We start from the raw sequence: 5,574 nt of genomic DNA, 5'->3' as shown, positions 1-5,574 counted from the left end.
CCAGAAAATACCTGAAATCACAGAAAAACACACAAACTCATAGTAAAGTCCAGAAAAGTGAATTTTAAATAAAAACTAATAAAAATGTACTAAAATCTAACTAAAAGATATCAAAAACATACTAAAAACAATGCCAAAAAGTATACAAATTATCCGCTCATCACAACACCAAACTTAAATTGTTGCTTGTCCTCAAGCAACTGAAAATCAAATAAGATCAAAAGAAGAGAATATGCAATGAATTCCAAAAACATCTGTGAAGATCAGTATTAATTAGATGAGCGGGGCTTTTAACCTTCTGTCTCTGAACAGTTTTGGCATCTCAATCTATCCCTTGAAATTCAGAATGGTTGGCTTCTTTAGGAACTCAGAGTCCAGATAGTGTTAATGATTCTCCTAGTAAAGTATGATGATTCTTGAACATAGCTATTTATTGAGTCTTGGCTGTGGCCCAAAGCACTCTGTCTTCCAGTATTACCACCGGATACATACATGCCACAGACACATAATTGGGTGAACCTTTTCAGATTGTGACTCAGCTTTGCTAAAGTCCCCAATTAGAGGTGTCCAGGGTTCTTAAGCACACTCTTATTTGCCTTGGATCACAACTTTATTTCTTTTCTTTTTCTTTCTTTTCTTTCTTTTTTTTCGATTTTTTTTTTCGGTTTTTTTTTTTTTTTTTTTTTTTTGAATAGCTTTTTCTTGCTTCAAGAATCATTTTATTGATTTTTCAGATCCTCAGTAACATGTCTCCTTTTTCATCATTCTTTCAAGAGCCAACATTCATGAACCACAAATTCAAGATACATATGCACTGTTTACACATACATTCAGAGAACAAAAATATTGCCACCACATCAAAATAATTAAACTATTATAAAATTCAAAATTCATGCAATTCTTCCTTTTTCAATTAAGCACATTTTTATTCAAGAAAGGTGATGGATTCATAGGACATTCATAACTTTAAGGCATAGACACTAAGACACTAATGATCATAAGACACAAACATGGATAACATAAAGCATAAAATTCGAAAAACAAAGGAATAAAGAACAAGGAAATCAAGGAATGGGTCCACCTTAGTGATGGCGGCTCTTCCTTGCTTTTGAAGGTCCTATGGAGTGCTTGAGCTCCTCAATGTCTCTTCCTTGTCTTTGTTGCTCCTCCCTCATGATTCTTTGATCTTCTCTAATTTCATGGAGGAGAATGGAGTGTTCTTGATGCTCCACCCTTAGTTGTCCCATATTGGAACTTAATTCTCCTAGGGAGGTGTTTAGTTGCTCCCAATAGTTTTGTGGAGGAAAGTTCATCCCTTGAGGAATCTCAGGGATTTCTTGATGAGAGGGGTCTCTTGTGTATTCCATCCTTTTCTTGGTGATGGGCTTGTCCTCATCAATGGAGATGTCACCCTCTATGTCAACTCCAACTGAATAACAGAAGTGACAAATGAGGTGAGGAAAGGCTAACCTCGCCACAGTGGAGGTCTTGTCTGCCACTTTATAGAGTTCTTGAGCTATAACCTCATGAACCTCTATTTCCTCTCCAATCATGATACTATGGATCATGATGGCCCGGTCTATGGTAACTTCGGACCGGTTGCTAGTGGGAATGATTGAGCGTTGTATGAACTCTAACCATCCTCTAGCCACGGGCTTGAGGTCATGCCTTCTCAATTGGACCGGCTTTCCTCTTGAATCTTGCTTCCATTGTGCGCCCTCTTCACATATGACTGTGAGGACTTGGTCCAACCTTTGATCAAAGTTGACCCTTCTAGTGAAAGGATGCTCATCTCCTTGCATCATAGGCAAGTTGAACGCCACCCTCACACTCTCCGGACTAAAATCCAAGTATTTCCCCCGAACCATAGTAAGATAATTCTTTGGATTCGGGTTCACACTTTGGTCATGGTTCTTTGTGATCCATGCATTGGCATAGAACTCTTGAACCATCAAGATTCCAACTTGTTGAATGGGGTTGGTGAGAACTTCCCAACCTCTTCTTTGGATCTCATGGCGGATCTCCGGATATTCACCCTTTTTGAGTAAAAAGGGGACTTCGGGGATCACCTTCTTCAAGGCCACAACTTCATAGAAGTGGTCTTGATGCACCTTTGAGAGGAATCTATCCATCTCCCATGACTCGGAGGTGGAAGCTTTTGCTTTCCCTTTCCTCTTTTTAGAGGTTTCTCCGGCCTTTGGTGCCATAATGGTTATGGAAAAACGAAAAAGCAACGCTTTTACCACACCAAACTTAAAATGTTTGCTCGTCCTCGAGCAAAAGAAGAAAGAAAGGAGTAGAAGAAGAAGAAATGAGGAAGAGGGGGAGGGTAGTGTGTTCGGCCAAAGGGGGAAGAAGTGGTCTTTAGGTTGTGTGAAAATGAAGGGTTGAAGAAGGGTATTTATAGGAGAGAGGGGGTAAAGGTTCGGCCATTTGAGGGTGGGTTTGGGAGGGAAAGTGGTTTGAATTTGAAGGGTGAGGTTGGTGGGGTTTTATGAAGGGTGGATGTGAGTGGTGAAGAGAAAGATGGGATTTGATAGGTGAGGGGTTTTTGGGGAAGAGGTGTTGAGGTGATTGGTGAATGGGGGAAGGAGAGAGAGAGTGATGGTAGGGTCCTGTGGGGTCCACAGATCCTGTAGTGTCAAGGAAAAGTCATCCTTGCACCAAATGGCATCAAAATCCACGTTTTGACCCATTTCTGGCGTTAAACGCCGGGCTGGTGCCCATTCCTGGCGTTTAACGCCAGGTTGTTGCCCTTTACTGGCGTTTAACGCCAGTCTGGTGCCCTTTTCTGGCGTTAAACGCCCAGAAAGGTGCCAGACTGGGCGTTAAACGCCCAACTGCTAGGCTGACTGGCGTTTGAACGCCAGCAGCATCTTCCTCCAGGGTGTGCTGTTTTTCTTCCTGTTTTTCATTTTGTTTTTGCTTTTTTCATTGTTTTTGTGACTTCTTATGATCATCAACCTACAGAAAAGATAAAATAACAAAAGAAAATACTTAATTATAAAACATTGGGTTGCCTCCCAACAAGCGCTTCTTTAATGTCATTAGCTTGACAGAGGGCTCTCATGGAGCCTCAGAAATGCTCAGAACCGTGTTGGAACCTCCCAACACCAAACTTAGAGTTTGAATGTGGGGGTTCAACACCAAACTTAGAGTTTGGTTGTGGCCTCCCAACACCAAACTTAGAGTTCGACTGTGGGGGCTCTGCTTGGCTCTGTTTTGAGAGAAGCTCTTCATGCTTCCTCTCCATGATGATAGAGGGATGTCCTTGTGCCTTAAACACCAAGGATTCTTCATTCACTTGAATGATCAACTCTCCTCTATCAACATCAATCACTGCCTTTGCTGTGGCTAGGAAGGGTCTGCCAAGGATGATGGATTCATCCATGCACTTCCCAGTCTCTAGGACTATGAAGTCAGTAGGGATGTAATGGTTTTCAATCTTCACCAAAACATTCTCTACAAGTCCATGAGCTTGTTTTCTTGAATTGTCTGCCATCTCTAATGAGATTCTTGCAGCTTGCACCTCTAAGATCCCTAATTTCTCCATTACAGAGAGGGGCATGAGGTTTACACTTGACCCTAAGTCACACAAGGCCTTCTTGAAGGTCATGGTGCCTATGGTACAAGGTATAGAAAACTTCCCAGGATCCTGCCTCTTTTGAGGCAGTTTCTGCCTAGACAGGTCATCCAGTTCTTTGGTGAGCAAGGGAGGTTCATCTTCCCAAGTCTCATTTCCAAATAACTTGTCATTTAGCTTCATGATTGCTCCAAGGTATTTAGCAACTTGCTCTTCAGTGACATACTCATCCTCTTCAGAGGAAGAATACTCATCAGAGCTCATGAAAGGCAGTAGCAAGTCCAAGGGAATCTCTATGGTCTCAGTCTGAGCCTCAGATTCCCAAGGTTCCTCATTGGGGAACTCATTAGAGGCCAGTGGACGTCCAGTGAGGCCTTCCTCAGTGGCGTTCACTGCCTCTTCTTCCTCCCAGAAATCGGCCATGTTTATGGCTTTGCACTCTCCTTTTGGATTTTCTTCAGTGTTACTTGGGAGAGTGCTTGGAGGAAGTTCAGTAATTTTCTTGCTCAGCTGACCCACTTGTCCTTCCAAATTCCTAATGGAAGATCTAGTTTCAGTCATGAAACTTTGAGTGGTTTTGATCAGATCAGAGACCATGGTTGCTAAGTCAGAATTATTCTGCTTAGAGCTCTCTGTCTGTTGCTGAGAAGATGATGGAAAAGGCTTGCCATTGTTAAACCTGTTTCTTCCACCATTGTTATTGAAACCTTGTTGAGGTCTCTCGTGATTCTTCCATGAAAGATTTGGGTGATTTCTCCATGAAGAATTATAGGTGTTACCATAGGGTTCTCCTAGGTAATTTACCTCTTCCATGGAAGGGTTCTCAGGATCATAAGCTTCTTCCTCAGATGAAGCTTCCTTAGTACTGTTTGGTGCATTTTGCATTCCAGACAGACTTTGAGAAATCAAATTGACTTGTTGAGTCAGTATTTTATTCTGGGCCAAAATGGCATTCAGAGTGTCAATCTCAAGAACTCCTTTCTTCTGACTAGTCCCATTGTTCACAGGATTTCTTTCAGAAGTGTACATGAATTGGTTATTTGCAACCATTTCAATCAATTCTTGAGCTTCTGCAGGCGTCTTCTTTAGATGAAGAGATCCTCCTGCAGAGCTATCCAAGGACATCTTAGATAGTTCAGAGAGACCATCATAGAAAATACCTATGATGCTCCATTCAGAAAGCATGTCAGATGGACATCTTCTGATTAATTGTTTGTATCTTTCCCAAGCTTCATAGAAGGATTCTCCATCCTTCTGTCTGAAGGTTTGGACTTCCATTCTAAGCTTACTCCATCTTTGTGGTGGAAAGAACTTTGCCAAGAAGGCATTGACTAGCTTTTCCCAAGAGTCCAGGCTTTCTTTAGGTTGAGAGTCCAACCATATTCTAGCTCTGTCTCTCACAGCAAAAGGGAATAGCATCAGTCTATAAACCTCAGGGTTAACCCCATTAGTCTTGACGGTGTCACAGATTTGCAAGAATTCAGCTAAAAACTGATGAGGATCTTCCATTGGAAGTCCATGGAACTTGCAATTCTGTTGCATTAGAGAAACTAATTGAGGCTTAAGCTCAAAGTTGTTTGCTCCAATGGCAGGGATAGAGATGCTTCTCCCATAAAAATCAGGAGTAGGTGCAGTAAAGTCACCCAGCACCTTCCTTGCATTGTTTGCATTGTTGTTGTTTTCTGCTGCCATGTTTTCTTCCTTGAAGAATTTGGTCAGGTCCTCTAAAGAGAGTTGTGCTTTGGCTTCTCTTAGCTTTCTCTTCAAAGTCCTTTCAGGTTCAGGATCAGCTTCAACAAGAATGCCTTTGTCCTTGCTCCTGCTCATATGAAAGAGAAGGGAACAAGAAAATGTGGAATCCTCTATGTCACAGTATAGAGATTCCTTTAAGTGTCAGAGGAAAAGAGAAATAGAAAGAAGAAGGAGAAGATAAATTCGAACTTTAGTTAGATAAGGTTCGAATTGTGCATTGAGAAGGAGTGGCACTCCAT

General features: G+C 41.7%; 1 non-coding gene across 1 annotated transcript; it reads left to right on the top strand.

The window, feature by feature from the left end:
* The first annotated feature begins 4,766 nt into the window (after nt 1–4,766).
* On the top strand, nt 4,767–4,870 carry LOC130942778 (small nucleolar RNA R71). Its single transcript, XR_009071329.1, has one exon. It is a non-coding gene; the product is annotated as a small nucleolar RNA R71 (small nucleolar RNA).
* Nucleotides 4,871–5,574: the final 704 nt, after the last annotated feature.

This window comes from Arachis stenosperma, chromosome 7, assembly GCF_014773155.1.
Source record: "Arachis stenosperma cultivar V10309 chromosome 7, arast.V10309.gnm1.PFL2, whole genome shotgun sequence".
NCBI lineage: Eukaryota > Viridiplantae > Streptophyta > Magnoliopsida > Fabales > Fabaceae > Arachis > Arachis stenosperma.
Note: the sequence above shows the minus strand (reverse complement) of the source record. Positions and strands in the feature narration are given on the sequence as shown.